Source organism: Perca flavescens, chromosome 20, assembly GCF_004354835.1.
Source record: "Perca flavescens isolate YP-PL-M2 chromosome 20, PFLA_1.0, whole genome shotgun sequence".
NCBI classification, from domain to species: Eukaryota; Metazoa; Chordata; class Actinopteri; order Perciformes; family Percidae; genus Perca; species Perca flavescens.
Genome location: NC_041350.1, coordinates 7,546,972 through 7,561,967, shown reverse-complemented (window position 1 = coordinate 7,561,967; position 14,996 = coordinate 7,546,972).

Here is a 14,996-nt window from a genome sequence, read left to right as displayed (position 1 = left end):
ATATTTAATATTCTACCTCAAGCTCTTATTTTTTTTTTTATTTAAGTAAAACTCAGCACATGTGTCACAATCTTCCATTTTTAACAGTTAATTACAACATTTGGGACACAATAGGATTTAATCTGGTCTGTTACTGGAGCAAGCCACATATACGATGTTTCATGAAACAGATGTTTTAAAAATAATCCACCTCAACATTAATCCTTTCAGAAAGGACAAATTAATTAGCTTTAAAGGTCTCTTGACTTTGATGTGTTCAGACAGCGTTTTCCTCTACAACTTTAACGCTGATGCAGAAAATTGATCCGCATCACCTGAATGTCATCACCTCATGAAACCATTTTCAGATCTCGACGTGGGATCGATACCCGCGTGTTTGCTTTGATGTCGTCCAACTGGCATTTTTAGCATCCAGTCATCATTAATTCATTGAAATCATATTATCCGAATGCTCAGCTGTGTGGAGCCTCCACAGAGCTGCTGCCTGTTGATTGAAAAGCAGAACACAAAAAGCTATCATTAGCATTGGTGGAGGTTCCTTATGAAGTCTGGGTGGAGGTTCCTTATGAAGTCTGGGTGGATTACAGAAGTGAAGTTGAACAAATTTACTTGACAATGAAATAATAAGTAATTGTTAGAAACATGATTTAGTGAAATTAAAGTGGTCAGCCAATGCTATGAGAATACAGTTGGCTAATAATTAATGAAATTTGGATGTACACCTTAAGATAACCTTCACGGTTGAATTACAGTCTGTCATTTTAATTACTTACAGTATCCACAGACCATGAACTAATTAAACACAGCTATTTCAGCCAGTGGCGTTTCTAGGATTTGAGTAGATTTGGGGCTTAGCCCAGACCCTTTTAAAGGTCCCATGGCATGAAAATGTCACTTTATGAGGTTTTTTAACATTAATATGCGTTCCTCCAGCCTGCCTATGGTCCCCCAGTGGCTAGAAAGGCGATAGGTGTAAACCGAGCCCTGGGTATCCTGCTCTGCCTTTGAGAAAATGAAAGCTCAGATGGGCCAATCTGGAATCTTCTCTTTATGAGGTCATAAGGAGCAAGGTTACCTCCCCTTTCTCTGCTTTGCCCGCCCAGAGAATTTGGCCCACCCGTGAGAGAGAGACATCATGGCTTTCAAACAAGCAAAGTGGCAGTTGGTCAAGGCCGATTGGCCAGTTTGTTAATAGCCAGTGCATGTTGATTTTAGCTTCCAGTTTCTAGATGTTAGATAGCACCATCAGGTTGCCTAATCATAACTGGCCTGGCAACCCAAAGGCCAAGATTATATTTCCTGATCTGTCAGGTGACTTATGATTCGTAGGGTCTGGGGGTTGAGCATTAAACACTTAATTTCCTGCATTCTGGTGTTTCATTGTGTTGTCACCATATTTACTACACCCTGCACTTCTTTCACAGAGATTCATGCAATACTCAACATGCTCAAAAATGGAAGTGCTTTTGGGCCAAATGTTCTTCAGTAAACCCTGTAAAACAAGGCTACATTTAAAAAGTGATAATCTTTGATTTAGTCCACCATGTTTACGGCATATCCAGGACTGTTACTGTCAGACTTTTACCTGCATGATACAAACTTTAAATGCTAAATCATAGCACAGTTGATGCATTTCTAGTCACAGTCATATACACTGTTTCTTCTTTGCAGACCATTATCTCTCCAAGGGCTTCTATAAGCCCAAACACTGTACTGTAAACGATTCTCATGTGGAGTTGATAGTGGATACTGCTTTGAGGCCTAAATCCCCTCTCTCAGCCAAGCTAGTCTTAACGCAACAAGATTTGTGAGCCTCTTGGTACAAGCAACAGGCAGAGGCGAGGGAGAGCCAGCCATCCAGATCAAATGACTCAACTCTCCTGAGTGCTATGTGCTGTCAACATGAAGGATGCAATCCTTATTTGTTTTGATTAGTGAGTATAAATCTATGGGTAACAAAGCGGGGAGGATTCCCTAGTTTACGCTTGTGTGCAGAATGGCCTGACCACAGTGTTGTATGACATGCTTTATATTTTCTTTCCTGCACCGATAGATCTTTGACCTCTTCATTCTGGAGTGCACATGTGGGTATTCGTGTAAAAACAAGTCATAGACTAACTTTTTTTTTTTTTTTTTTTTTCATCCAGGGGTTCCCTGAACGGTCTTTGAGCCAAATCTACCGCACATCAGAAATAACCTTCCACTGCTGTCACCATCAGCTCCCACCAAATCCATTACCAGACAAATCATCTAAGGAAATGAGAACTCACTACTTCCTTTATACCTTCTCCCCTACAGTGAGAGCCGGCGTCCCACTAGACCGCCTCTCTCCTTGAACGCTTAATCCAAGGTCTGAAAGCCAAGGCGAATGTGGCCTCTATGCAACTCAGGCTTTATGTGCTTCATTAAAATCCTGTGAAATAATAATAGTCCAATTCAGTCTCCTCACCTGCACTAGAGAACAGCGCCAAGGCAGTGGAGGTTTGGCAACAGGCAGCCATGTGCTCATAACTATGCATGATGCTGCGCTATGCATTGGTTGGAAATGTATAACATACTTAATGAAGTATTTCATATTGTAGCCTAACCGCTTACAAAATATCATTGATGTTGAAATACAGCAACTGTGACAACCACAGCACATAGGCTCTACCATCTTAATTCGAAAGCACCGTGATGAGCTCCCTTTGGGATCAGAACAGTGTCAGCTCATTCATAAGTTTTGCGCTATTTAAAGGACTCCAATGATTATTTTTTTAACAGCTTGTTTATACTTGTGACATTTGTTATACCTTGAGATTTAGGTCAAGTGTTTTCTCTGTTAAAAGGTCCAATGTGTAGGAATTTCTCCCATCTAGTGATGAGATCATATATCGCCATCAACTCCACCACGCAGTTCAAAGTACGTATTACAGCTACGGTAGCCTTCACGCTTCAAAAAGCCGGTCTCTTGCTCTTTTCAATCTCTGTTTTCTTTTTCTGGGCAAAGAAGAAGACTCCTGTTCCTGAAATTGTGTGGTCCTCCATGTTTCCTTCTTCAAACTCAGAATATGTAATTAAAAGAGCTTTAAAACAATGGAAAAATTGATGGAAATATGGCATTGGTGTTTGTTTCGTGTATATTAATTGAAGGAAGGTTACAGTCTTCTCATTGCTGCACAGAAGGGATGGGAGAATTCACAGATTTGCACACAAAAGCGCACAATGCCAGTGCACCAAATAAAAAAGCGTGTCCAGATACATTTTGGGATGAACTCATCATTGCATCATTTCTAAAATCTTTGCATCGGTAAGATCATATATACAGTAATTATTCAGCCTGTTCTTATGAACCATTTGTTCAAAAAGCTACTAAAAGTTAAGGCACTTTTTTTTTTGCTATATTCATTACATTGGCCGCTGTATGAGAATGCAGCTGGCCGCGTAGTGAGGTGGTCAGGGTGGATGGGCGCAGTTCACTTCCCAGGGAAAACTATAGACTTTCACCCAGGAAATGCATGTTCCTTGGGAGTGTTTTTATCCAAACCACAATCTTTTTCCTAACTAACGTTAGTCGTTTTGGTGCCTAATCTTAACTTTCGTCGTGGCATAACGCTTATACTTTGTGGAGTAAATTTAACCGTAATATCTGCCGAAACGAAGGTCCTAGAAATGTGACAAATAATTTGCAACAAATATTGATGTTTAGATTGATTCATCCTCTCTATTACATTAGCACTTAGCGAGCATGATGTCGTGCCAGATGTCAGACGTGTCACCACAGTCTTCTGCCTAGTCCCGACCTATTGTGTGATGCTTTTGTCCAAAGTGTTATAAAAGCAATGTACAGTCAAAGCCACAGAACAAGGAGAAGTCACAACACTTAGTTTTGTTTTTGCACAATTTCCGCACCCATGGTGGTAAGCGGCGTCAGGCTCAGTAAATATCCCCCATAGTGTTTGCTTTAGTATAAAACCTGGTCATCGCGATGTTTTAACACAATGTTTTTGCCATGATGGTAATCCATGGTGGATTACTGCAACTCTCTCCTCTTCGGCCTCCCTCACAAATCCCTCCATAAACTTCAACTCGTCCAGAATTTAGCTACCATATCATAACTCGAACCCCCTCCATCCACCACATCACTCCTGTCCTCCAGCAGCTCCACTGGCTCCCGGTCCAGTTACGTATCTAATTCAAAGTCTTCTTTACATTCAAGGCCATCCGCAACCTTGCCCCCCCATATTTGTATGATCTCCTCCAGGTTCCCACTCCTCCTCAGATCCTTTTCCTCCATACACCTGTGTGTCCGCTCCGCCCGTCTCACCACCATGGGGAGCAGAGCATTCAGCCGCTCTGCTCCCCGTCTCTGGAATTCATTACCACCCCAACTCAGAAACATCGATTCATTCCCCCATTTCAAATTGCAACTCAAAACACATCTTTTTAAAACTGCCTATTCCACTTGATGTCAATTGTTCTGCCTCTTTCTGTTGCTATTGTTGTTTTATTCTTTATTTATATTTTTTTGCTGCTTTTAAATGTCTTATGTATCCCTGTATGGTGTCCTTGAGTGCCGAGAAAGGCGCCTTTAAATAAATTGTATTATTTATTATTATTATTATGATCCCAAATGACAGAGATATCCACCTGTCATGCTCCAGAGTCTTGTTTTGGTTATTTTGGTTTTCATTCTTAACAGTTAAATGAAAACTCTGCCCAGCTGTCTATTATGTTAAATTGTCTTTATGATAAGTACGGTAGGTAAAAGTTATAGCAGTAAATTAGTCTTTAACATCTAATGAGTGTTTACAAAGTTGACATTTTCAGGTTTTTTACCTTCATTTTCCCTCCCAAATAATTTGAATATTAAACCCGTCTAAAAATCTTGTTTTGTTTGCTGTGTAGACTCTTGCAATGGACTAAACCTGTATCAAGTTCCTACCACCCCATATCTCAGCCATGAAGCTGTTATGACTGATTTAATTGAAGGCAACAATAAGACTTTGGTTTTATAAAGAAATATTTTTTTATATAAAGAAGCAGTGCCTTTGGGTTATGTATATGAGACACTTTGCTTCTGGTTCAAAACAAGATTAGGACCGGCTTTTTCTTGATTAGAAAATTGGTCATGTTTAGTTATTTAACAGCGGCTCATCTGAGTTAGAATTTGAATTAGAAAAATGTGGATCCAGAGGCCATCACTCACAATCACAAACCTCAAGGTACCCTGCTGATGTGTAAATGATATTGCTTCTTATGTAAATACAGTGTAATACACTGGAATTGCTGCAGGAATTTCCTACTATATAGCTGCTGCAGGAATTTCCTACTATATAGCTGGATCCGAAGTGTGACAATTAACAGGTTCTATATTGATCTCTAAATATGCTTGCCCTGTGCACAGCTGCATAGTTATCGCTTGAAGAGCCTATCATGTGCTGGCTCTTTGATGATGAAGTTATTTTTGGGTAAACCTTTTAACAGGTTCTGTTCAGGGGCAGCACTAATTGGCTTGAGCTTAAAGCTTAAAGCTTGAGGGAATGTGTCAACTGTGTGATTTTTCTATGAAGACGCGTCTAAGGACAAGGAACGTCATTAGACTTTTGGACGCTCCTATTCAGCTTATATTACGGATCATGTTCCCTTTTCTTAACCTTGAAATGAAAGCATGACACATCTGTGGGAGTTCACCAATGACTGAGTCAGGGGATAAAATGTCTGCCTTCTAAAGCTTGTTGCAGCCTATACACCATCTGGCCCTTTGCTATAATAAGCCACTCCATTGTCACTTTATTGAGTGTGTCAATGTGGGGCTAGTGTAAGCTGTGCCAGGGACCTGCTGATGGTGTCGCAACTCGCTGGTCACCAGTAGTGGTCAATGAAAGTCACAGTTTATATAATGGCCCTTTTTAATGCATCATGCTGGAAGACAAAATGCCAGTCTCTCTCTTTGGCTTCATTCACACGGTAGAGGATTTTTGTCTTTCATGTGTGATTCAGATCTGTTTTGTTTGTGATGACATAGTGAACAAATTAAATCACACTAAATTTGACATTGTAAATTTCAATGCTGGCCACTTTTTGTGGTCTTAAATCTGGAGACTGTCCACCCCAGAAAAACAACCCCATAGGTTGTTTTTTACAAGCAGCAATTACCACCCATGAATAGTTGATTAGTAGTAATAGTAGTAGTTATGATGGGAGAAAAGCAGACAGTCCTGTAATGTGTTATTAAGACCCAAAAAAGTCTGTTAAGGGTGGACAATGGATCATACAAACACAGAACTTTCACCCAGGAGACTTGTGTTTGTGTCCCGTTTGGAACTAAAAGTAAACTGCGAGTCATTTAAACTTTACAAACGGAACTACATCATGTTCTCTGTCACATGCATAAATCCGTCAAGTATGTACACACGAAAGTGAAGTTACGTAACAAATGTACCGCCACAATACTTTTTTAACCTAACCAAGTAGTTTTGTGCCAAAACCTAACCAAACTGCGACTTTTTCACTACGTTAAAGACGTGTTTAAAACCACAACAATTCATTGTTCATTCATGTTCATGTACCAAGACAGAAAAAGCTCCTGTGGGTATCATTTCCTGCCACCATTAGGGGTGCTAATTTATAAAACACGCCTATGAGTTGTATGAAGGTTAAGAACAAACAACCTATGTGGTCGTATGGTTCAGAGGACTTGTTGTAAATCTGACACTGTCTGAACACTTATATTGGATTCATGCAACATTTACTCCAATGCAATATTTGTTAGGACTTATGACAATTGAGCAAAAATCCAAGACAGCTGCATGGTGTTCAGTGGAGGGGGTGGACCACAAAAATGTTAAGAATCTTACTTCAGTTTGAGCAAAACTATGCAGTGTGTGTTATGTTATGTTATGTTATGTTATGTTATGTTATGTTATGTTATGTTATGTTATGTTATGTTAGAAAGAGGTGGCTGGACAACCACCACAGTTGTCAGATGTGAATGCAAAGACTTAAAAGTGATTTAAAAAAAACAAAAGCAGTGTAAGCATAACAGCAGCATGAATGTACTAAAGGCAGAGCGAGCGAATCATATTTAACCAGAGGCAGCAGCTGGATGATAGGCTAACAACGTAGGTTGTCGCTGGGCTATTGGATAGATGAGATCAGATGATGTGACCAGCATTTATGAGAACAGCTGATAACATAATTGACAGCCCCACACAAGACAGCAAGGAACAATGAGCATGTGTGAGAGGATTGAATGCAGACACATGAGAAATAAAATGACCTAAATGGCCTAAGCATGCAAAAGGATAGTATTCCTGACTGAGCGTATGCTATAGCTTCATGAGATAAACATGAGCCATTAGAGATGCAGCAAGAGCACCCTCAGTATTATGTCTTTGGTACAGTATAGTTCACACGCAGGTCACTTACTGCAGTTGTTAAGAAGAAACAGAACATTGTTCCTGTATCTATATAGAGCAAGTCCACTATGGCATCGAATAAAGATTTATTGGAGTGGACATGTTACATGTAAGCAAAATGCATTGTACAGTATCTTCTGAATCTTCAATACATGGATTGAAAATGTGTAAATCTGAAAGGTTTAACTAGTTACAGCTGTATAGTGTCTTTGTTATATCATTATAAAAGTCTTTTTTCTTTTCAATACAAATCCATTGTGACCCTAAATGGTTCCTGTCTGTAAAAGTAAAATGAAATGTAAAGGATAAACAAAATGTAAAGGATAAACAAAAAGAACCCAAAGGAAACTGCAAGCACATCGTGTTTGAATGAATTATGAATGGTACAGAGTGTTCTTCAGCATATGAATGAGGTTTTGCAGTCAGTTATAGTTCAGAGGGAATGCTGGCACTAATGCAATGAAGTAATTGAGATATCAAGCCGTACATTGACAGTTTGAGCATCCTCAATTGACTCGTAATACTCAAGTTGAATACTGAACCCGACATTTAGGTAATATGGTGGAGAATATTAAGCGGAGTATCTGGATCTCATGCAGTTGTTGTGATTGACTTATTCCTGATGTTTGACTGCTGCTTCTGTCAGCATCAGTCCCTGGACTGACAATACCCCTCTGCTTTGAACCAAACTACTCTGACACTCTATGGGAAATCATTCATCTAAATAGATTATGGTTATGGTTATGGATTTTAATGGAGAGTTGTGGTGGTGGTGCGGTTGTAGAGTAGTGATGTTTTACGTTTTTTGAGATAAATCCAAATCAAGCCTAAAGTAATTCATGATTTATTTAGGCCAAGTGTTGAGTCATTACAGATGAGACCAAGTAAGGTCTCAAGGTATCCAAGAGAAGTCCAAAGCCAACTCTAAAGTTGTTTGAGATATGTCCAAGTCAAGTCTAAAGGTATCCAAGATATGTCCAAGACAAGTCTCAAGGTATCCAAGATATGTCCAAGGCAAGTCTCAAGCTATTTTAGATAAGTCTAAGTCAAGTTTAAAGGCATCCAAAATAAGTCCAATTCAAGTCTCAAGGTATCCAAGATAAGTCCAAATCAGGTCTCAAGTCATTTAAGATATGTCCAAGTCAAGTGTCAGAGTGTCTTAATAAGCAAGTTTCTGTTTAAGTTGCAAGTCTTTTAAGTTTCTTAATGGTGACATGTACTTAAGACTTTCCTTTCAAAGCTTTGCGTACCATTTGCTATTATGACTTACATCCATAGCTGAGACCATGTTTAGGCTATACAAAGCCTCAGTGTCAAATCAAATCAATGGGGAGTCAAGACCGACAGTATTAAAGTCTAAAGTCTACATCTCTTTTGTATATATTTTTACATTTATTTTACCAGGGACAATGGACATTAATACCATAAATGTGCCATTGTTAACCACATTGTCCCACTTGGCCACTGTTAAAATATTCATTAAAATAGCAATGAAGCAGACATGTACAGTAAAATCAGAACAGGACTAGACATGAAGCAGTTGAACAGAGGATGAAAAGATAAAAGGGGTAAAACTAGGCAGACTGCTTCTTACAGTGCAGACGCTTTGCTGCTTGCTCTTGCCTCTGCTTGCATACTTCCATAGGCGCGGGAAGTAGGGGTTCTGGGGTAGCTGCAGCACCCCCTGTTGGTGGCAGCACCCCTTGTTGGCGGCAGCACCCCTTGTTGGCAAACTGCAATTAAGCCCGTATTACCCAATGGGCATTAATCATTATGGTGATAATTATCCAATCAGAATAAAATACAAGTTGTTTAATGTAATGATTGGGAGAAGGCCGCATGCACTGTGTAGATTGGCTAAAGATAAAGGTGGGTGGGCATAGAGCAGGTTGTTTACATCGCACTGATCCAATATCAGCTTTCTAAGAACGCGTTGAGATTGAAAGAGTGGAAGTAATTTGTAACTGATCCCCGGTCAGATTGGGTTGCATCAGCAAGTGAAAGTGTGGAAAACGGAGAGAAAGCGGCTGCTATAAAAATGTCCCGCGAATAAATAGCTTTTTAAAAAGAGCTGGGAATGACGAAGAGGAGGATGTCGAGGAGCTAGCCAACATTAGCTTGGAAGAATTGCTGCTCACGGTGGCTAACGTTAACTTTAGCGAATTTGTTGTGGAAAAAGACAGAGATGAGGCCGGTCATCAGCATTACAGAACAAGGTAATGGCCCCTCAGGTACCATCATCTCTGAAGGCCCTGCACTACGGGGACCGACTACAGAGACCGTCCGGGAGGAAGTTATACCCAGAAGGATATTAGCCTTTCAGAATCGGCGGCTAAATGTCCAGCATCTCGGAGGGAGAACAAGGCTGGCGGCAGAAAGACCCGCTCTCTCACTAACGAGGCACTGACCCGACACCTTCACAACGGCGAAACGGTACCACGGGACTGGATTCTATATCCACTGTCCACCGGAGACATTTGTTGCGTTGCCTGTAAAGTGCTACCAACACACAGCAGCGCATGTGTAGTAGGGTTTAGCGAGCTGCTGAGGGAGCTAGACTTTGCAAAGAAAAAGACAAGAAATTAGAACTTCTAAAGGTAAGAGCTATTATGCTATCTGTAAATTGAGTAGGTTAATATAATCTGTTGTGATATTTTGATTAGTTTATTGAAATGCCATCCATATCAGACGTATTGCATCATAATTTTGTGATGCTGCTATAGGCTTGTGTGAGACTTAGTTGTCAAGTGCAGTAGCCTATATGTTGGCTTTTGCAGTTTGTGAAGTTGCAGCTGACTAAGTGACTGTTATTTTGCAACCTGCACTCAGCTGTGTTGTGTGATGGCATTGTTGTATCTTCAGTCAATCACGTTTCAGTGATTTTTAGTGAATACTATATCGCCATAGTCTTGAGCCATACAACGCTTTGGTATGATTTAATTAATTGTAACATTGTCTTGTGATGTGTGAGTCAGATGGCAGTACTTGGTTTATTGAACTGGAAAGGCATACTTGATGCCTGCTCAGCTGGACTAGTCATTCATCATTTTTTTTATTATTTTTTATTCAATAGTGACAGTGGATAGACAGGAAAGGGGGAGAGAGAGGGAATGACACGCAGCAAAGGGCCGCAGGTCGGATTTAAACCCGGGCCGCTGCAAAGGAATCTTTTGACCAGTAGTGATTGGCATGTGATTTAGTGCCCATTTAGTCCGCACGTATGTAGCGTACTTCATGGAGGGGGTGGGGGGGAGGCAGAGGTAGAGTCGTTCTGCGCACCCCCCCCCCACTGCACCCCGCACCCCCTGCTGAAAATGACTTCCCGCGCCTCTGCATACTTCTGCTGATAATCTTGCTTTCCCTCTGAGAGAAACTATAAGCAATGGCTCTGGATACTTATAAATCACTGGACTATCCTGGACTATACATTTTTTTTATAGGCATAGTAGGCTATTGCCATTTTTAACATTTTTCTGCGTGAGCATGGCCTACAAATAGCTCAAGGCTGTCAAAGTGACTGTAGCTAAAGCTAATTAGCAGCAAGATGCCTTCCATCTCCATGGAGGACTACTACAAACTCCTTCAGAAGATTGCAGTTCTGGAAACCAAAATTTACCGGTTAGAAGTAAACGTGGAAGTGAACAGATCTTGTGGAAATGACACCACTTTACCATTGAACCAAAACAATGGACAAAAGCATGCTAACACACGGCTAACTAGCTCCAGCAAGACCACATACAAACAGGAGAGCTGTGGAACGGATAATAAATCAACAAGTGGTAGTCCTCCCTGGAACTTTTTTGGTGCAAAGCCTAAGAGTAAATCATTTTCCTGGGAATTGGGAGGATGACTAACGGGCAGAGCACAGCGCCCTGAGATCTGTGATTCGACCAGCTGGCCTGCATTACCATCCAGGCAGAGCGCCTCTTCAACCCCTGTGCTTAGTAGGACACAGCTTTGGACAGCTGCAAAAGGGAAAAACCGCAACAAAATGCCTCCCCAACAACTGAGTGTGCAGGTGGAGAACAGATTTGCTCCTCTGCTGCAGGACCCTGGACATAACCTGGATTGCGTCTCACCGTCACACAGCAGGGTAAGGACTGAGAGCAATTCTAAAATTAAAAAACTACAGAGAAAGCTAACGACTGGGCCCCAAACTCTGATTGTGGGTGACTCTGCTGTAAAAGATATCAAAAGCAGTAAAAACACCAAAATACTCTGTTATCCCAAAGACATGGTGTCTGACTTGGCCCAAAGAATCACAGATATCGTAGCAGCACACCCAACTACTAAGAACATTATACTGCATATAAGGTCAAATGATGTTGTAAAGCAAGAGTCTGAAGTGCTGAAACGTGAGTTTATGGATCTGCCGAACACAGCTCCATAAATGCGAAAGTGTTTATCAGTGGCCCTATACCGCCAGTCAGAATAGGTAATAGAAAAAGAATAACGAATAAGCACTTAACGGCAAACTTTGCAAACTTAGCATCCATTCCTCGTCAGCCACAGTCAGTCACAAAAAATGAAAACACACTAACACTAGCCCTACTAAACGTCAGGTCCTTGGTAGGAAAATCATTTTTAATCAATGATTTTATTATTAAGCACAATCTTGATTTTATGTTTTTAACTGAAACCTGGTTGGACCATAATAACAGTGCTGCTGTTCTCATTGAGTCAGCCCCCCCTAACTTCAGTTGTATGAGTGAGAATAGAGTGAATAAGAAAGGAGGTGGAGTCGCCATTTTGTTTAATGACTCATTCCAATGTACGCAATTATCTTATGGAAATTTTGCTTCTTTTGAATATGTAGCTCTTCAGCTAAGATCCTCCCCTCAAGCTATACTTATAAATATCTACAGGCCACCTAAATACTGTGCAAACTTCTTTGACAATTTTAATGAACTGCTGTCTATAATCTGTATTAACTTTGACCGTGTAATTATTGCTGGTGATTTTAATATTCATGTTGACAACCCCCAGGACCGAGGAACCAAAGAACTATGTTGTGTTTTTGAGAGCTATGGACTGACTCAGCATGTGACACAGCCCACGCACAATAAAGGGCACACACTGGACTTGATTATCTCCAAGGGTCTAAACATTTCCAAGGTTGTGGTGACTGATGTTGCTCTCTCTGATCATTCCTGTGTTTTCTTTAACGGCACTATCTCGGTGCCCAAAAGTGTTCAAACAAAGTTAATCAGAAAACGGTATATCACTGAAAACACCAGTGAATCATTCATTCAGCTTTTCTCCTCTACACCCACCCTCTCAGGGGTCTCAGTCACTGAGCTTGTAGATAATTTCAACTGTAAAATTACGAATGTTATTGATGCCATTGCTCCCACTAAGGTCAAAGCTGTCTCTGGTAAGAAAAGATCTCCATGGAGAAATTTTATAGTGGTGAGAGCAGAAAAAAGAGAGTGTCGAAAAGCTGAATGTAGTTGGCGAAAATCTAATCTCCAGGTCCACTATAACATCTATAAAGAGAGACTTCACATTTATAATTTGGAACTAAGGAATGCAAGGCGGTCCTTTTTCTCTGACATTATTGCCAGAAACAATAATAATTCACGTGCTTTGTTTGCTACTGTTGATAGATTAACCAACCCTCCAGTACCAGTAGCATCTGAACTGTTGTCTACAAAGGCTTGCAATGACTTTGCCACCTTCTTCACAGACAAAATTCAGAAAATTAGACAAACAGTTAGTGCTTCCATATCAAGTACAGGATATGTGACACAATGAACTAAACAGGGGGAAGCAGCATTCAGTTTTTATGCTCCACATATCTGGAACAAACTCCCAGAAAACTGCAGGTCCGCTGCAACTCTCAGTTCTTTTAAATCCAGGCTGAAGACATATCTTTTTAATGTTGCCTTTCTTTAAATAACCTATTTTTAACTGCTCTTTCTTTAAAATTCTTATACTGCACTGTACATTTTATTCTTGTCTTTTAATGATCTTAAATTGTTGTTAATTGTTTTAATGCTTTGAAATTGTTTTTAATTGTTTTCTAACTGTTTTTAATGTTTCATGTAAAGCACTTTGAATTGCCTTGTTGCTGAAATGTGCTATACAAATAAAGCTGCCTTGCCTTGCCTTGCCTAGGCAACGTGCATAGTAGGACATTTTCATTAATGCAAAATAAAAACATGCTATGCAGATAGTCAGTGTAAGCATAGCCTCTGCAGATATACAGCAAGCTGCTATTATTTCTGTCCATGACACCTGTTTAAGGTTACAATATTTTGGACGTGAACAATGACGGATGGGACTGTCCCCTCAAAGGCTATCCTGTCACCCCGGGAAAGGTAAGCTCTTTATCTTCTAATGACTCCATTTCTGAATCCCTTGTCTTCCAGCAAGATGGTGTCCAGACACCCAGTAGTAAATTATTACTTGTATGGCTGTTGACATCTTCATAAAACAGAGGGTGTGGTGGGATTCAGGCCAGCAGCTGTTCTGGTGGTAAGTCTGAAGATGACATGATCAGAGTTAACCTTTAATATTATGGCACTGGGGGACGTATTTTGTCCAGAGCTTGAAGGTGTTGTAAGTTACTATCATTTTATTTCACCATTTTTGCTGAATCATTGACTCTGTGAGTAACTGCTCCATAAAAAAGTGAATAACCTTCACTGGGAAGCAGAAGTGAGGAGTCCTTTAAAAACAAAACAGGGTTTAGGAGAAAAAGACTTTAACAAAGAAAGTGTCAGATGCCCACCGAGGTTCATAATGGAAATGCAGCCGGACATCTGCTCACAGACGTTCAGGGATGAAGGCAAACCGACTTTTCATGAAACGGCCACATTCACAAGCAATCTCGTTGCGCGCTCATGAGAAACATCATAAAGTTCTGGCTGATGAGATGGGAAGTGAAGGAGACATCATTTTAAAAGACCGCCTCAACTCAAAATATCCATTATAATGGGAAAGCGTGGCGGGGAGGAATCTTTTTAACATGATAAATGCTCCCTTGTCGATAGAACACAATTTATAGAACACAATTTATAAATCATTTAGTCTTTTACAATAGTCCAATGGGGGCTGAGATAATTGCATATGGGAAATCTATTCAGTTCGTGTGAAATCTATAAATAAACATTGCTATTTAGCTAAGAGATGGGGAAACTGCTTTCCATATTACTATACCCCTAGACCAAAATAAACAAAGGAAATACACATAAATAAAACACACTGAGGTAGCCAACTGTGTGGAGCTGAGTGAGATGTTTTGATTTGCTGTTGGCTACACGTCATATCTTAATCATAGCTGTTATCAGTGATGTCATTTCACTTTGAAATGTCACCTGTGGAGCACAGAGTGAGTATGATTCTAAATGTAACCTTAGCAAGATGGAGCAAGTTAAATTGGTTTGGACTGACCTGTAGAGCTTATAGGTGCTCTTATTGATTTCCACTCACCACAATTCAGCACTTTAAACAGCATTAGCATCTCAGTACATTTTCCCACTTTTCTGATAAGTGAGCTGTGGTTTTCTGGGCAGTATGTGCACTGATACTGGCTCCAATTCAGTCAAGAAAAGACAGTTCTTGCACTTGCACATTATGAGCAATCTATGTTTC